The following is a 20,190-nucleotide window of genomic DNA, read 5'->3' on the forward strand; positions in this document are numbered from 1 at the left end:
TGGCACTTATTGTAGGGGTGTTAACCACAGTGTCCTGGTTAAATTCCCAATTTGGCCACCTAATCATCTCCAGGTTCCAATTGGCTCATTCCTATTCCCCAAGTCGTTGCTGTAAATGAGAATGTGTTCTTCTTTACCTTACCTGGTAAAATGAGTGTGGTGAACGGATAGCGGCGAGGAAGGAGAAGAGCAGAGGGAAGATGTGTGTTGAGGAAGAATGGCGCCAAGTACAAACCGTACTCTGATGGCTCAGAAATTGAACCTGACAAGCGTGAATTACGTGTGGTGAAGACCTCTGAGCCGTGCCCCTATGGTCCATGCAAAGGATGATTCTGGACCAGTGGGAGTGACATTTTTTATAGAAAGTGGAGGATCCCTGCCTTTTGGCTGACCCACATGTAGTCTCAGGCTGGGTAGAAAATAAGTTGGGTACTGTTAAATCGGTGAAGGTAGCTCGAAGTGGACTTGTGAGGATTTTCGGTGCTTCTTTCGCCCAGAGGGAGGGGGCGGAGCGCATCACGGGCCTCGGGACAAGTCCTGTGACTTGGTTTGCTCTCCGGGGCAGGGTGCCTTTGAAAGGAGTGATTAATGGGGTGGTGTTAAGCGTTGAGGTGGAGCAACTGAAATGTAAGATTCCCTATGTCTGTGACACCCGCAGACCCGGTGGCGAGCGTGGTGAAACTGAGAAGACACTGTCTGTCCTTTTGAGTTTTGAAGCAAAGTCTTTATCTGACAAAGTCATGGTAGGATATGTCAGTTATCCCGTGAGAGCTTTTGTGCCGATCCACTAAGGTGTTTCAGATGCCAAACGTATGATCATGTTGCAGAAGTGTGTGGGAGGGAGATTCCAAGATGTGAGAAGTGTGTAGGAGGGCATGGGACAAAGGAATGTGTAGTATCGGTTGAAAAATCGGTGTTTCAATTGTGGGGGTGCCCATGTTACTGGGGATCAAAAGTGCCCGTTGCGAGAGATACAGGTTGAGGTTGCCAAGGTCAGAGTAGAACAGAAGGTGTCGTATGCTGAGGCAGTGAAGAGAGTAGAGGATGATGGGTCAAGGCTGACTAGTAGGCCTAGGTCAATACAGAATGACGCTTATAAGAACTCCCACTACGCCCTCCGACGAACCATCAAACAGGCAAAGCGTCAATACAGGACTAAGATCAAATCCTATTACATCAGCTGTGACGCTCGTCGGATGTGGCAGGGCTTACAAACTATCATGGATTACAAAGGGAAACCCAGCCGCAAGCTGCCCAGTGACGCGAGACTACCAGACGAGCTAAATGCCTTCTGTGTTCGTTTCGAGGCAAGCAACACTGAATCATGCATGACAGCACTAGCTGTTCCGGACGACTGTGATCACGCTCGCCGTAGCCGATGTGAGTAAGGCCTTTAAACAGGTTAACATTCACAAGGCCGCAAGGCCAGACGGATTACCAGGACAAGTACTCAGAGCATGCTCTGACCAGCTGGCAAGAGTCTTCACTGACATTTTCAGCCTCTCCATGACCCAGTCTAATACCTACATGTTTCAAGCAGACCACCATAGTCCCTGTGCCCAAGAGCTCCAAGGTAACCTGTCTAAATTACTATGGCCCCGTAGCACTCACATCTATAGCCATGAAATGCTTTGAAATGGTCATGGCTCACATCAACACCATCATCCCAGACACCCTGGATCCACTCCAATTTGCATACCCCCCCAGCAGATCCACAGGTGACGCAATCTCTATTGCACTCCACACTGCCATTTCCCACCTAGACAAGAGGAACACCAGTTAGAATGCTGTTCATTGACTACAGCTCAGCGTTCAAAACTATAGTGTCCTCCAAGCTCATCACTAAGCTCAGGACCCTGGGACTAAACACCTCCCTCTGCAACTGGATCCTGGACTTCCTGACAGGCCGCCCCCAGGTGGTGAGGGTAGGCAACAACACATCCGCCACGCTAACCCTCAACATGGGGGCCCCTCAGGGATGCATGCTTAGTCCCCTCCTGTACTTCCTGTTCACTCACGACTGCTTGGCTGCACACGAGTCTAAAGGCATCAACATGCTTCAGTTCGGCTGGCGGCTAGCCGAAGTCGGCTAGGCGAACCGAACAAGTCTGCTCGCATACTCCCTTAAAAGACCTTCGCTTGAAAAACGAGAAAAAAAGCCAGCATACACTTCCTCAAAACAGTCCGAATTAATCTAAGATAACTCAAGAAATCTGTCATTAATTTTGCAGAGGAGATCTTAGTCGTGCAATTTTACCTCTAAGATGTTTGGTGCAGTATTTCTCAATGAAACAATTTGAATGAAAACGAGTTGTCTCTTGTTGAATGACAACAAAGACATTATTGAAGAATCCCTATTGTTGACCAAACACAGACGAAAGGGCGTAGACTTCGGCTGTGCCCAAACAGCTGAAGAAACCCTCACCAAAGTCAAAAACGAACAAAACATTACAAAATGTCGTCATAATATATGCACAAACTCTTCCGAACTGTTTCGGCTGGGAAGCATGCAGACGCCTTAACACCATCATTAAGTTTGCTGACGACACAACAGATGTAGGCCTGATTGATGAGACAGCCTATAGGGAGGAGGTCAGAGACCTGGCAGTGTCGTGCCAGAACAACAACCTCTACCTCAACAAGACAAAGGAGCTGATTGTGGACTACAGGAAATGGTGGGCCGAGCACACCCCCCTCACATAGATGAGGCTGTAGTGGAGTGGGTCGAGAGCTTCAAGTTCCTCGGTGGACACATCACTAAGGATCTATTATGGTCCACACAAACCAACACAAGAGGCTGAAAGGATTTGGCATGGGCCCTTAGATTCTCAAAAAAGTTATACAGTTGCACCATTGAGAGCATCTTGGCTGGCTGCATCACCGTTTGGTATGGCAACTGCTTGGCATCCAACCGCTACAGAGGGTAGTGTGTGTACAGCCCAGTGCATCACTGGGACCGAGCTCCCTGCCATCTAGGACCTCTATACCAAGCGGTGTTAGAGGAAGGACCTAAAAATGGTCAAAGACTCCAGCCACCAAAGTCATAGACTGTTTTCTCTGCTACCACATGGCAAAGGGTACCGATGCACCAAGTCTGGAACCAACAGGACCCTGAACAGCTTCTACCCCCAAGCCATAAGACTGGGAAATAGTGAGTTACAGTGAGGGAAAAAAGTATTTGATCCCCTGCTGATTTTGTACGTTTGCCCACTGACAAAGACATGATCAGTCTATAATTTTAATGGTAGGTTTATTTGAACAGTGAGAGACAGAATAACAACAAAAAGATCCAGAAAAACGTATGTCAAAAATGTTATAAATTGATTTGCATTTTAATGAGGGAAATAAGTATTTGACCCCCTCTCAATCAGAAAGATTTCTGGCTCCCAGGTGTCTTTTATACAGGTAACGAGCTGAGATTAGGAGCACACTCTTAAAGGGAGTGCTCCTAATCTCAGCTTGTTACCTGTATAAAAGACACCTGTCCACAGAAGCAATCAATCAATCAGATTCCAAACTCTCCACCATGGCCAAGACCAAAGAGCTCTCCAAGGATATCAGGGACAAGATTGTAGACCTACACAAGGCTGGAATGGGCTACAAGACCATTGCCAAGCAGCTTGGTGAGAAGGTGAAAACAGTTGGTGCGATTATTCGCAAATGGAAGAAACACAAAATAACTGTCAATCTCCCTTGGCCTGGGGCTCCATGCAAGATCTCACCTCGTGGAGTTGCAATGATCATGAGAACGGTGAGGAATCAGCCCAGAACTACACGGGAGGATCTTGTCAATGATCTAAAGGCAGCTGGGACCATAGTCACCAAGAAAACAATTGGTAACACACTACGCCGTGAAGGACTGAAATCCTGCAGCGCCCGCAAAGTCCCCCTGCTCAAGAAAGCACATATATAGGCCCGTCTGAAGTTTGCCAATGAACATCTGAATGATTCAAAGGAGAACTGGGTGAAAGATGAGACCAAAATGGAGCTCTTTGGCATGAACTCAACTCGCCGTGTTTGGAGGAGGAGGAATGCTGCCTATGACCCCAAGAACACCATCCCCACCGTCAAACATGAAGGTGGAAACATTATGCTCTGGGGGTGTTTTTCTGCTAAGGGGACAGGACAACTTCACCACATCAAAGGGACGATGGACGGGGCCATGTACCGTCAAATCTTGGGTGAGAACCTCCTTCCCTCAGCCAGGGCATTGAAAATGGGTCGTGGATGGGTATTCCAGCATGACAATGACCCAAAACACACGGCCTAGACAGTGGCCTAGACAGTCTCCAGACCTTAATCCCATAGAAAATCTGTGGAGGGAGCTGAAGGTTCGAGTTGCCAAACGTCAGCCTTGAAACCTTAATGACTTGGAGAAGATCTGCAAAGAGGAGTGGGACAAAATCCCTCCTGAGATGTGTGCAAACCTGGTGGCCAACTACAAGAAACGTCTGACCTCTGTGATTGCCAACAAGGGTTTTGCCACCAAGTACTAAGTGATGTTTTGCAGAGGGGTCAAATACTTATTTCCCTCATTAAAATGCAAATCAATTTATAACATTTTTGACATGCGTTTTTCTTGATTTTTTTGTTGTTATTCTGTCTCTCACTGGTCAAATAAACCTACCATTAAAATTATAGACTGATCATGTCTTTGTTAGTGGGCAAACGTACAAAATCAGCAGGGGATCAAATACTTTTTTCCCTCACTGTAAATAGTTAACCAAATACCTACCCGGACTAGCTGCATTGACCCTTTTTGCACTAACTTTTTTGACTCATCACATACGCAGCTGCTACCGTTTATTATCTGTCAATTTATTTCTAGTTATATGTACATATCTACCTCAATTACCTCGTACCCCTGCACATCGACTCGGTTCTGGTACCCTGTGTATATAGCCAAGGTATAGTTACTCATTGTGTATTTATTATCACTTTTATTATTACGTGTTTTACTTGTCTATTATTTGTTGGGAAGGGCCTGTAAGTAAGCATTTTACTGTTAGTCTACACCTGTTGTTTAAGAAGCATGCCATTGTTATCAACTGTACCACAGAAATGGAATGTAAATTACAGAAAACAGATGTTGTGGTGGCAGCTGCAGAGAAGTACTTGGGTGTACGAGGTTTTACTGCAGAAGAGTTACAAGGGGTGTTGAACGAAAGAGTCCTGTCCTCCCAGGCCGTTGGCCTGGTCTAGGATCAGTTAGGGTCAAAGTAGTGGAATGAGGTGTTTAAAAAAAATTATGAAATATTGGTTTATAGGTGTAGGGTTAGTTGGTGGTGCAAAATGTAACGTGATCGACCACACACTCCCGCACAGTAGGTGGTGGCATGCACAAACAAAATGTGCAAACGCCATGATCCCAAAGAAGAACAAAAGTCGTTGTCAAAAGCGTCGTAATTTGTGCGTGAGAGTAGAGAACATCAATTAACTTACACTGTGTAGCGTATGCCAACTTAATTGTCATGAGAATCCATAATAAACAGTTGTATGTGTTATGTTCGTTATGTAGCCCTTGTGAATTATTGTTGTGTGTTCCTTTTAACTCACCTTAATTGTCCTACCAGAGTATGTGAGCGGAGTTGAGCGGTTGAAAATCAGGAAACAGGAAAAAAAAACTGCAGCTCCAAATTCGCTCCATTCATTAAAATCACAATTTAACCAAAACTAGGGCTGTTGCGGTGACTGTATTACCGCCACACCTGCAGTCACGAGTCATGAAGGCAGTCAAATTCCAGGTGGCCGTTTAGTCACTGTAATTAGGCTTCTCCAAGCTCTGATGCTGCTGATGGTCATTAGTAGCCTACCAAACTTGCTAACTGCCTGGTACTCAGCACTCTATTGTCCCTCTAATCACTCAGACATCAATGCAAATGTAATCGAAAATCTAAACAAACACTTATTATTATTATTATTATTATTTTATTTTTTTTGTCATTTAGCAGACGCTCTTATCCAGAGCGACTTACATGAGCAATTAGGGTTAAGTGCCTTGCTTAAGGGCACATCGACAGATTTTTCACCTAGTCGGCTCGGGGATTAGAACCAGCGACCTTTCGGTTACTGGCACAACGCTCTTACCCACTAAGCTACCATGAGAGCCCATGAGCTCACGTTGTGCAACATTTCTATAAGCTATGAAATTCCGCGAGTGATGGCCTCTACTAAAAATAGGAGGATCAGGCCAGGCCTACTATATTTATTTCTCAACTTTCCTAATATTAAGCACGTTGTTTATATTTACAACAGGAGTATAGCCTACCTGGCTGGCATAAAAATAAACCATGGGGAAAAGCGTCCTCCATTCGCTATTTAAGTGCATAGATGACATGTATATTTTTCCCGCTGGCTGTGTTTCGATACAGGTGCATGATAATGGTCCATTCTAAATGAAAACAAATTTCACACATATATTATTTTGTATATGTAAAGACAAGATTAAATCAAGAATAGTCTGATGGGTGACAATATTAGCCTATCACTTGAGAATTATATATTATCACTTGTGAATAATGCCCAGCATAAGAAACAATGCCTTTTTCTTGCAACTTTTTCAAATCATAGTCGCACACCTCATGTAGCCTAGCCCATAGGCCTATATGTTTTAATAAGGTTTGTATCACAACTGTATCAATAACTTCTTAAAATTAAGCACATTAATCAGCTTTACAAGTGGTGTAGAGCCTAACTGGCATACATAAGCAGTGCGTGAGTTCCAAGTTTGGGGAAGATAATTTTTACCATAAAATGCACCTTTATAATAAAAGCATTACATGCATAATTGCATTTGCGGTCACTTTTGAAAATTGTGTTTTCCCGCTAATGGAACTTTCGCGCTTATAGCCTACTAACATTTACATTTGAGTCATTTAGCAGACGCTCTTATCCAGAGCGACATACAGTTAGTGAGTGCATACATTTTCATACTGGCCCCCCGTGGGAAACGAACCCACAACCCTGGCGTTGCAAGCGCCATGCTCTACCAACTGAGCTACATGGGACCATGTGCGCATTGCTGCGCTTATAATGTGAAGAAATAGCCTAATAGTTTATCAACATTTTAAGCTAAACGCTCTGATCTGTTGCGTCAGCCACATTGAGTAAAAAAGGTTTTTTGATGCTAGTGGTTGTATTAATTTGGGATCTATCGCATCCCACAACTGTCCCAGACTACAGTGGGGGGGAAAAGTATTTAGTCAGCCACCAATTGTGCAGGTTCTCCCACTTAAAAAGATGAGAGAGGCCTGTCATTTTCATCATAGGTACACGTCAACTATGACAGACAAAATGAGAAAAAAATATCCAGAAAATCACATTGTAGGATTTTTAATGAATTTATTTGCAAATTATGGTGGAAAATAAGTATTTGGTCAATAACAAAAGTTTCTCAATACTTTGTTATTTACCCTTTGTTGACAATGACACAGGTCAAACGTTTTCTGTAAGTCTTCACAAGGTTTTCACACACTGTTGCTGGTATTTGGGCCCATTCCTCCATGCAGATCTCCTCTAGAGCAGTGATGTTTTGGGGCTGTCGCTGGGCAACACGGACTTTCAACTCCCTCCAAAGATTTTCTATGGGGTTGAGATCTGGAGACTGGCTAGGCCACTCCAGGACCTTGAAATGCTTCTTACGAAGCCACTCCTTCGTTGCCTGGGCGGTGTGTTTGGGATCATTGTCATGGTGAAAGACCCAGCCACGTTTCATCTTCAATGCCCTTGCTGATGGAAGGAGGTTTTCACTCAAAATCTCACGATACATGGCCCCATTCATTCTTTCCTTTACACGGATCAGTCGTCCTGGTCCCTTTGCAGAAAAACAGCCCCAAAGCATGATGTTTCCACCCCCATGCTTCACAGTTGGTATGGTGTTCTTTGGATGCAACTCAGCATTCTTTGTCCTCCAAACACGACGAGTTGAGTTTTTACCAAAAAGTTCTATTTTGGTTTCATCTGACCATATGACATTCTCCTAATCCTCTTCTGGATCATCCAAATGCACTCTAGCAAACTTCAGACGGGCCTGGACATGTACTGGCTTAAGCAGGGGGACACGTCTTGCACTGCAGGATTTGAGTCCCTGGCGGCGTAGTGTGTTACTGATGGTAGGCTTTGATACTTTGGTCCCAGCTCTCTGCAGGTCATTCACTAGGTCCCCCCGTGTGGTTCTGGGATTTTTGCTCACCGTTCTTGTGATCATTTTGACCCCACGGGGTGAGATCTTGCGTGGAGCCCCAGATCGAGGGAGATTATCAGTGGTCTTGTATGTCTTCCATTTCCTAATAATTGCTCCCACAGTTGATTTCTTCAAACCAAGCTGCTTACCTATTGCAGATTCAGTCTTCCCAGCCTGGTGCAGGTCTACAATTTTGTTTCTGGTGTCCTTTGACAGCTCTTTGGTCTTGGCCATAGTGGAGTTTGGAGTGTGACTATTTGAGGTTGTGGACAGGTGTCTTTTATACTGATAACAAGTTCAAACAGGTGCCATTAATACAGGTAACGAGTGGAGGACAGAGGAGCCTCTTAAAGAAGAAGTTACAGGTCTGTGAGAGCCAGACATCTTGCTTGTTTGTAGGTGACCAAATACTTATTTTCCACCATAATTTGCAAATAAATTCATTAAAAATCCTACAATGTGATTTTCTGGGGGGGTTTTCTCTCATTTTGTCTGTCATAGTTGACGTGTACCTATGATGAAAATTACAGGCCTCTCTCATCTTTTTAAGTGGGAGAACTTGCACAATTGGTGGCTGACTAAATACTTTTTTCCCCCACTGTATGTTTGGAATATTTATTTATCGCACAGAATAGAATAGGTCAACCTTTGTACTATGGGGGATAGTACATGAAAAGGTGAATGTAAGAAGCACACTTCATTTCAAATAGGCTGCATGTAATATTAAACAGTATATAAACACTAAATAGGTCAGGAGCCAGACAGGGAGCCTAATAAGGAAGGGAAATGAATTATTTAGGCTATATTATTAAAATTATTTCAAGGCTATAGCCTACAAAGAAATACATTGTGAAGCATTTGCCGGTGCGACACTATAGGCTGGTAGGGACATAAAGGGCTCAGGATTTAAACAACATTTTGTTTTATTAAATCATTATAGTCTATACATTTTGCATATAGGCTGTGACTTACTTAGAATTAAGTACAAATTAAACGAAAAATGACTTATTAGTGCCTGTGAATTTATTTTTTGAATTCATTCTTTAACATGAGTTTGGCCAGTCTGTGGCTTAAGGCTCATGCGATGGTGCCTGGAGAGCCGGCCAGCAGCGGAGAATATCCTCTCCACGCTTGCAGAGCCACTGGGGATGCTAAACATCCTTTTGGCCATTCTTGACAGTCTGGGCAGAGATGCAGAGTTGTTTATAGTTTTTTTTATTTTGGTAGACCTAAAGGTTTTAAGGCAAAATAACCCAATCAAAATGCAAAGCTTCTTGAATGTGGGAGGCCTATTGGGCCAAAATCAATTATGGCCTATTGTATAGATAATAGAATAAAAATGAACTAAAAATTTAAGAGTTCTGATTTTTGGTTTATAAATACTTTGCTACAATGACACACTATGTTATCTACCCACCTCGTTTCTTTCTTTTAGCATGTGCATGTAGTAAGTACACCATCACGCTTTCGGGATACGTGCCTTTTCAGATTCCACAATAATTATTTAGTTGTGGACACTACATCACCGCACTCCCTCTCTTGCTCTTGGTCCTCATCTTTGTAAGTCACCTTGATTTTGCACCTGTGTGTTTTATCAGTTTCTTAATTAAAATATTTAGCGAACTCCATGACAGTAGCTAAAGTAAGGGGCTATAGCAGCACACAAGTAGACTACAAATGCATGCTTCGCCGGGCATGCCCTGAGCTCGTGAAGTGAGCGGTACTGGAGAGCTACTGGAGTGAAATTGGAGCGGGCGAGAAGGCCAACGCTCCAGCCTTTGGGAATCTTGCTCCGCGCTCCAGTCAAATTGGAATCGCTCCACTCCAGCTCCACTCCGCTCACATACTCTGTGTCCTACGCTCCTCAGAGGAGGACCATCCTCCTCAGTGAATTTCATTTTAAATAATCAACATTTAAAAAGTTATCCTTTTTAGATAAAACTATAATAAATATATTCACGTCACCAAATAATTGATTAAAACACACTGTTTTGCAATGAAGGTCTACAGTAGCCTCAACAGCACTCTGTAGAGTAGCACCATGGTGTAGCCAGAGGACAGCTAGCTTCAGTCCTCCTCTGGGTACATTGACTTCAATACAAAACCTAGGAGGCACATGGTTCTCACCCCCTTCTATAGACTTACACAGTAATTATGACATCCTCCAACCTATCAGCGCTCTTGCAGCATCAACTGACATGTTGTCCACCCAAACAAAGGATCAGAGAATGAACCTAGTACTGAATGCATAAGCTACAGCTAGCTAGCACTGCATTGCATATAATGTGGTAAGTAGTTGACTCAAAGAGAGAGAAAGATAATAGTTGAACAGTTTTGAACAAATTAATTTCTTCCAAAATGAAGAAGCAAGAGATAGGGATTTTTTTTTTTCTTCTTTCAGTTTCACTTACTTAGCTAGCAAATGCAGCTAGCTAGTTCTGCCTACTCAAACACCCTGCTCAAACAGAGAGATGCTATGTTAGCTAGCTGTCTATGACTATCCAACACAACACAACACAAGGTAAGCTTTTGGTTTTACTAATTTATTGCCACCAGGGCCCGCTGGTGTAAGTGCTAAACTGCTTACTGACTGTACACTGTAACGTTACTGCATGATTGTAGCGGGTTTACTACCTTGTTAGTTCTATTAGCTATATTGACTGTTGTTACTTTAGCTAATATGGTGACAACGATGTAGGCTGTCTGTAGCGGTTATGATATGGCTTTGCTTGGAAAGGTTTTTTCGCCTGGTCACATACAGCTGATGTGTTGTGCATTGAAGTCCACAAGCGAATGGAAAAGGTGAGAGGATAAGAACGCATAGATGCGAGAAGGAATACAACGTGGCTGCTATGAAAGTGAACTGCGGGATCAGGGATGTATTCATTCCGCCGATTCTGTTGAAAATCGTATCTTAAACAGAACGAAACAGGGATAAACATACCTGAACTTGTCCAATAGAAACTCTTGTTTGCAACTGTTGGACTAATGATTACACCCTAGATCATCTAGATGCAGGAAAGAGTGTGCAAGGCCCTATTGAATGTATCACTATCTGTCCACGTGTCACTGTCTGTCAACTCAAATTTCTCTCCACCTGTGTGCACCTACGTTGTAAACTTTCATTCATAGGCTAGGTTGTAGCAACCTTATGATGGGTATATGGAAAATTAGAGTATCATGTAGTAGCCTAAACCTATCACTGTTACGTTGAACTGGGTGAATGGGATATGAATGACAGTCATCCAATATGCTGTACTAGAAATAAGGCCATGTACCTGCCTCCTGTTATGTTCGCTCAAGAAGGTGAGGAGAGTTGTAGCTAATCCACCCTAGCAGTTTATAAAGAATTTAGATAGTCTCATTCTTTCTACATAACAGTATTCTCTCTTGAACGGAGTTCCTCGAGTTTCCCAGCCCTAGCCTACCTAGGCGATATGCCTGTGCTCGAAATCAACAAAGGTAGGCATAAATGTGTTGCTTTCAATATGTATTATTGGCACTGGCAGCTAAACTTATCATCACCAAATATACACTTTTTTACTAAACATGTCACAATTCCAGACATAACAATGCACAAAGTCTATTTTTTGACAATTTATCCGCTCACTTTGTCTGCATTACTTTGTTGACGCAAAATAAATAGACTTGCTTTCTAACTTGAAGTACATGACGGCGTTGACGCTCGCGGCCTGTCTGTTTTCTCTCATTCGGTACCGTGCATTCTAATTCCAGCGTGTACACGCTCGTAAAAATACACACTTTTCGTTTGATTTTGGTTTTAGAGTAAACTGAAGCCAGTGAGCTAACGTTACTGTCGTTCCACCTCTTCCTTCCCAATACAATCCAATTTGTCAGACTGAAGCTGCAACTTGTTGAGTAGGAGTTTGTAACTGGCAATCAAAAGATAAGTAGTTAGTAAGATAAACACTACTAGTAAGCTAGATAGATATTAGTAGCTAAAGAAATACAGTAACGAGTGGTAGCTAGCTAGTTGGCAAGCTAAACCACAGGCTTTGGCTAAACATAGTTTATGCAAAGCCACTGCTATGTGTGCAAATTGATTAGCTAAAATAACCAATTGTTTAAGTACCTTTAAGAACATCAGAAGTAACTCACCATGTGAAAACCCAAATATTCGTCGAAATGGTGGTTTATGGATATTGTGACATATATTTTACGTAGCTAGCTACCATTTCATTCAACAGGCAAAGACAGTGGGCAAAGCGTCCTCCAAAACACCATTCTTCCGGTAGACTAGCGTTCCGGTAGGTGATTGGCTCATTCAAAACTTTTCTGGTCTGTGATTGGAGCAAAGAGCTGACATTTGGTGGCGTCCTGTTCCACGTTGTTGGTAGCAACGGGTCCCTAGAAATCAAATCAAATCAAAATTAATTTTTCAAACGCGCCGAATACAAGCCCTTAACCAACAATGCAGATATTTACTAAATAAAATAAAAATACAAAATAAAAGAGCAACAATAAAATAACAACAACCAGGCCAATACAGGGGGTGTACAGAGTCAATGTGCGGGGTTACAGGTTAATTGAGGTAATATGTACATGTAGGTAGGGCTAAAGTGACTATGCATAGATAATAAACAGCGAGGGGGGGGGTCAATGCAAATAGTCCAGGTAGCCATTTGATTAGCGGTTCAGCATTCTTATGGCTTGGGGGTAGAAGCTGTTAAGGAGCCTTTTGGACCTAGAATTGGCGCTCCGGTACCGCTTGCCGTGTGGTAGCAGAGAGAACAGTCTATGACTAGGGTGGCTGGAGTCTTTGGCAATTTTTAGGGCCTTCCTCTGACACTGCCTGGTATAGAGGTCCTGGATGGCAGGAAGCTTGGCCCCAGTGATGTATGGGCCATACGCACTACCCTCTGTAGCGCCTTGCGGTCGGAGGCCGAGCAGTTGCCATACCAGGCGGTGATGCAACCAGTCAGGATGCCCTCGATGGTGCAACTTTAGAACTTTTTTAGGATCTGAGGACCCATGCCAAATCTTTTCAGTCTCCTGAGGGGGAATAGGCGTTGTCGTGCCCTCTTCACAACTGTCTTGGTGTGCTTGGACCATGATAGTTTGTTGGTGATGTGGACACCAAGGAACTTGAAGCTCTCAACCTGTTCCACTACAGCCTACAGAATGGGGGCATGCTCGGCCCTATTTTGCACAGGGACTATGGTGGTCTGCTTGAAATATGTAGGTATTACAGACTTGGCCAGGGACCGATTGAAAATGTCAGTGAAGACAGTTGCCAGTTCTTCACCGCATGCTCGGAGTACAAGTCCTGGTAATGTTGACCTGTTTAAAGGTCTTACTCACATCGGCTACGGCAAGCGTGATCACACAGTCGTCAGGAACAGGTGCTCTCATGCATGCTTTGGTGTTGCTTGCCTCGAGGCACGCATATAAGTCATTTAGCTTGTCTGGTAGGCTCGTGTCACTGGGTAGCTCGGGGCTGGGCTTCCCTTTGTAGTCCGTAATAGTTTGCAAGCCCTGCCATATTGGACGAGCGTCAGAGCCGGTGTAGGAGGATTCAATCTCAGTCCTATATTGACGCTTTGCCTGTTTGATGGTTCATCGGAGGGCATAGCGGGATTTCTTATAAGCGTCAGGGTTAGAGTCCCGCTCCTTGAAAGCGGCAGCTCTACCCTTTAGGCGGATGTTGCCTGTAATCCATTGCTTCTTGTTGGGATATGTACGTACGGTCACTGTGGGGACGACGTCATCGATACACTTATTGATGAAGCCGGTTACTGATGTGGTATACTCCTCAATGCCATTGGATGAATCCCGGAACATATTCCAGCCTGTGCTAGCAAAACAGTCCTGTAGCTTAGCATCTGCGTCATCTGACCACTCCCGTATTCAGTGTGTCACTGGTGCTTCCTACTTTCATTTTTGCTTGTAACCAGGAATCAGGAGGAATCAGGAGGATATAATTATGGTCAGATTTGCCAAATGGAGGGCGAGGGAGAGCTTTGTACGTGTCTCTGTGTGTGGAGTACGTTTTTTGAGTTTTTTTTCCCGTCTGGTTGCACATGTGACATGCTGGTAGAAATGAGGGTACAACAGATTTAAGTTTCCCTGCATTAAAGTCCCCTGCCACTAGGAGCGCTGCCTCCGGATGAGCATTTTCTTGTTTTCTTATGGCCTTATACAGCTCATTGAGTGCGGTATTAGTGCCAGCATCGGTTTGTGGTAGTAAATAGACAACTACGAAAAATATAGATGATGGTAAATAGTGTGGTCTACAGCTTATCATGAGATACTCTACCTCAGGTGAGGAAAACCTTGAGACTTCCTTAATATTCGATTTCGTGCACCAGTTGTTATTGACAAATAGACACAGACAGCCACCCCTTGACTTACTGGAGACAGCTGTTCTGTCTTGCCGATGCACAGAAAACCCAGCCAACTGTATATTATCCATTTCGTTCAGCCACGACTCAGTTTTTAATGCCCCGTTGTTAGGATAGTCTTGAACAGAGCTCATCCAGTTTATTCTCCAATGATTGCATGTTGGTCAATAGCTTACAACATGAGTTTGCTTTGGCTGGGGGTCACTCGATCCTCCTGGCTGCACTCATGATACATTTTATGGCAGTAGTTAGGCAGTGGTAGAAAAAGTACTGAATTGTTATACTTGAGTAAAAGTAAAGATACCTTAATAGAAAATTACTCAAGACAAAGTGATAGTCACCCAGTAAAATACTACTTGAGTAAAAGTCTAAAAGTATTTGGTTTTAAATATACTTAAGTATCAAAAGTAAATGTAATTGATCAAATATACTTAAGTATCAAAAGTAAAAGTATAAATCATTGCACATTCCTTATATTAAACAAACCACACAGCACAATTTTCTGGTTTTTTATTTATTCACGGATAGCCAGGGGCACACGCCAACACTCAGATATCATTGACAAACTAAGCATTTGTGTTTAGTGAGTCCATCAGATCAGAGACAGTAGGGATGAACTGGGATGTTCTCTTGACAAGTGCATGAATTGGACCATTTTCCTGTCCTGCTAAGCATTCAAAATGTAACGAGTACTTTTGGGTGTCAGGGAAAATGTATGGAGTAAAAAGTACATTATTTTCTTTAGGAATGTAGTGAAGTAAAAGTAAAAGTTGTCAAAAATATAAATAGTAAAGTAAAGTACAGATACTGAAAAAAACGACTAAAGTAGTACTTTCAAGTATTTTTACTTAAGTACTTTACACCACTGTAGTTATGTGTGGTCCATAAAATTAACATAAATTGTAAAGAAAGTTGTCAAATAAGTCACCTTCAGGAAGGTACTGCCATGAGAATAGAATAGAATTCTAGAATAGAATTCTAGAATGCAGGGTAACTGATAGAACAACTTTTTTTCCCCCCAGAGGGACATCAGCTGTGGCAAGTGGTGTTCACATTAGATAATAAACAAACAGCAACATTCACACATGAGTGAAATACTATAATGTGATGAAGCCATAGGACTACAAAACTGATCAATATCAATCTTATTTCAGTTTATAGAAAAATTGTAGATCAACAACGTTGGCTTGTAGATGTCAATGTTTAGAACAATTATTTAGGGGGCTGTTCCAACGAATGATATCGGCTCAGGATGGTCCTCAAAATAAACCAATATTCAGCCAATTGTTCATTGTTGTCAACTCTTATCTTCCTTGCCTCTTGCTACTCATACACGACATTCCAATATCTGATCAACATGATGTGAGATCAATCATGGGTTCTTATAGTAATTTCAGCTGTGCTGTCCATCGAGTTGAAGGAACTGTGGGAACATTCTTCAATATGTGCAAGGCACTGTCCAGTACTGTATTCATATTGTAAACAAGGCCAAACTTTTTATACAGAATATTCTCAGGTTTAGATCCCACTTGTAATAGATGCAAACCGACCACCTGTTAATCCACATGTTCTGGTCCTGATTCTATTTCTGAAATAACATGTTTTAACAGGAGCATTTTGAAACATGAGTAATCATACAGAGCCCAGAGTCTGACAAACCTGTATGTCTCTCCATCTCGCTGTCTCTCACACACACCCAAGGAGGGAGCAGTTTGCGAGTTGTTTCCCGGCTGAGTACTCATATCTACAGTATACCGATATTTCCTGGTCTGAAAAGTGAAAGTAAAGCCAACGCTTCAATCAATTTTTTACCAGTTTTTCTACTTGCTCTACAGTACTGTGTGTAGTGCTCAACAATTGTGAATTGTTTGGATCAGCTGCTTGCCAATTATGGAGGATCTGGCACCTAACAAAGCTTTCCTTCCATCCCAAAGAGCCGGCTGGAGAACGAAGACAGGACAGATACAGTGGGTAAAATGGTGCAGATTTATAATCTGGACGGTGCTGTGACGATCGCTCTGGAGATTTTATTTTATTTTATTGTATTTATTTCACCTTTATTTAACCAGGTAAGCCAGTTGAGAACAAGTTCTCATTTACAACTGCGACCTGGCCAAGATAAAGCAAAGCAGTGCGATAAAAACAATAACCCAGAGTTACATATGGGGTAAAACAAAACAAAGTCAAAAATACAACAGAAAATATATATACAGTGTGTTCAAATGTAGCAAGTTATGGAGGTAAGGCAATAAATAGGCCATAGTGCAAATTAATTACAATTAGGGTTAACACTGGAATGATAGATGTGCAAGAGATGATGTGCAAAATAGAGATACTGGGGTGCAAATGAGCAAAATAAATAACAATATGGGGAGAACTGGAAGGAATGGCAGCCAAAGGAGGTGTTGGCTTTGGGGATGACCAGTGAGATATACCTGCTGGAGCGCATACTACGGGTGGGTGTTGCTATGGTGACCAATGAGCTAAGATAAGGCGGGGATTTGCCTAGCAGTGATTTATAGATGGCCTGGAGCTAGTGGGTTTGGCAACGAATATGTAGTGAGGACCAGCCAACAAGAGCGTACAGGTCACAGTGGTGGGTAGTATATGGGGCTTTGGTGACAAAACGGATGGCACTGTGATAGACTACATCCAATTTGCTGAGTAGAGTGTTGGAGGCTATTTTGTAAATGACATCACCGAAGTCAAGGATCGGTAGGATAGTCAGTTTTACAAGGGCATGTTTGGCAGCATGAGTGAAGGAGGCTTTGTTGCGAAATAGGAAGCTGATTCTAGATTTAACTTTGGATTGGAGATGCTTAATGTGAGTCTGGAAGGAGAGTTTACAGTCTAACCAGACACCTAGGTATTTGTAGTTGTCCACATACTCTAGGTCAGACCCGTCGAGAGTAGTGATTCTAGTCGGGTGGGCGGGTGCCAGCAGCGTTCGATTGAAGAGCATGCATTTAGTTTTACTAGTGTTTAAGAGCAGTTGGAGGCTACTGAAGGAGTGTTGTATGGCATTGAAGCTCGTTTGGAGGTTTGTTAACAGTGTCCAATGAAGGGCCAGATGTATATAAAATGGTGTCATCTGCGTAGAGGTGGATCTAAGAGTCACCAGCTGCAAGAGCGACATCATTGATATACACAGAGAAAAGAGTCGGCCCAAGAATTGAACCCTGTGGCACCCCCATAGAGACTGCCATAGGTCCAGACAACAGGCCTTCCGATTTGACACATTGAACTCTATTTGAGAAGTAGTTGGTGAACTAGGCGAGGCAGTCATTTGAGAAACCAAGGCTATTTAGTCTGCCAATAAGAATGCGGTGGTTGACAGAGTCGAAAGCCTTGGCCAGGTCGATGAAGACGGCTGCAGAGTACTGTCTATTATCGATCGCGGTTATAATATCGTTTAGGACCTTGAGCGTGGCTGAGGTGCACCCATGACCAGCTCAGAAACCGGATTGCATAGCGGAGAAGGTACGGTGGGATTCAAAATGGTTGGTGATCTGTTTGTTATCATGGCTTTCAAAAACTTTCGAAAGGCAGGGCAGGAGGGATATAGGTCTGTAACAGTTTGGATCTCAGACCCTAACCCTTTAAAGAGGGGGATGACCGCGGTAGCTTTCCAATCTCTGGGGATCTCAGACGTTACGAAAGAGAGGTTGAACAGGCTAGTAATAGGGGTTGCGACAATTTCGGCAGCTAGTTTTAGAAAGAAAGGGTCCAGATTGTCTAGCCCAGATGATTTGTAGGGATCCAGATTTTGCAGCTCTTTCAGACCATCAGCTGTCTGAATTTGTGTGAAGGAGAAGCGGGGGGGGGCATGGGCAAGTTGCAGCGGAGGGTGCAGAGCTGGTGGCCGGGGTAGTGGTAGCCAGGTGGAAAGCATGGCCAGCCGTAGCAAAATGCTTGTTGAAATTCTCGATTATTGTAGATTTATCGGTGGTGATAGTGTTTCCTAGCCTCAGTGCAGTGGGCAGCTGGGAGGAAGTGCTCTTATTCTCCATGGACTTTACAGTGTCCCAAAACGTTTTGGAGTTAGTGCTACAGGATGCAAATTTCTGTTTGAAAAAGCTAGCCTTTGCTTTCCTAACTGATTGTGTATATTGGTTCCTAACTTCCTGAAAAGTTGCATATCGCGGGGGCTATTCGATGCTAATGCAGTACGCCACAGGATGTTTTTGTGCTGGTCAAGGGCAGTCAAGTCTGAGGAGAACCAGGGGCTATATCTGTTCTTAGTTCTGTATTTTTTGAATGGGGCATGTTTATTTAAGATTGTTCTTTAAAAGTAATTTCCTCTCAACCAGGCATCCTCTACTGACGGAATGAGATCTATATCCATCCAGGATACCTGGGCCAGGTCAATTAGGAAGGCCTGCTCGCTAAAGTGTTTTAGGGAGCGTTTGACAGTGATGAGGGGTGGTCGTTTGACCGCGGACCCGTTACGGACGCAGGCAATAAGGCAGTGATCGCTGAGATCCTGGTTGAAGACAGCGGAGGTGTATTTAGAGGGTAAGTTAGTCAGGATGATATCTATGAGGGTAGGGTGCCCATGTTTACGGATTTAGGGGTGTACCTGGTAGGTTCGTTGATAATTTGTGTGAGATTGAGGGCATCTAGTTTGGATTGTAGGATGGCCGGGATGTTAAGGATATCCCAATTTAGGTCACCAAGCAGTACGAACTGGGGGGCAAGCGGCAACAGTGAGAGACTTATTTCTTGAAAGGTGGATTTTTAGAAGTGGAAGCTCAAACTGTTTGGGCACAGACCTGGATAGTATGATAGAGCTCTGCAGGCTCGCTCTACAGTAGATTGCAACTCCACCCCCTTTGGCAGTTCTATCTAGACGGAAAATGTTGTAGTTGGGGATGGAAATTCCAGAATTTATGGTGGCCTTCCTAAACCAGGATTCAGACACTGCTAGAATATCAGGGTTGGCAGAGTGTGCTAACGCAGTGAATAACTCAAACTTAGGAAGGAGGCTTCGGATGTTAACGTGCAGAAAACCAAGGCTTTTACGGTTACAGAAGTAAATAAATGATAGCTCCTGGGGAGTCGGAGTGATACTGGGGGCTGCAGGGCCTGGGTTAGCCTCTACATCACCAGAGGAACAGAGGAGGAATAGAATAAGGATACGGCTAAAGGCTTTAAGAACTGGTCTTCTAGTGCGTTGGGTACAGAGAATAAAGGGGGCAGATTTCCGGGCGTTGTAGAATAGATTCAGGACATTATGTATAGACAAGGATATGGAAGGATATGAGTACAGTGGAGGTAAACCTAAGCGTTGGGTAACAATGAAAGAGATAGCATCATTGGAGGCACCGATTGAGCCGATCTCGGCGTGTATGGGGGGGTGGAACAAAGGAACTATTTGAGGCAGTTTGAGAGGGACTTGGGGTTCTACAGTGAAATTGTATAATAAGAACTAACTGGAACAGCAATAGGCAAGGCATATTGACATGGGAGAGAGGCATAAAGCAATCACAGGTGTTATTAGAGAGAGCTATGACAACAACTGGTAATGGTGATGAAAGTTTGGGCTGAGGCTAAACAGATAAACAGGACAGGGTACCGTGTAAAGGAACAGTCCAGCAGGCATCAGCTGTGCAGCTGAGTGATCATAAGGTCCAGTGAACAGCAATA

Source organism: Coregonus lavaretus (assembly GCF_964263955.1).
Source record: "Coregonus lavaretus genome assembly, chromosome: 24".
Taxonomy (NCBI): Eukaryota; Metazoa; Chordata; class Actinopteri; order Salmoniformes; family Salmonidae; genus Coregonus; species Coregonus lavaretus.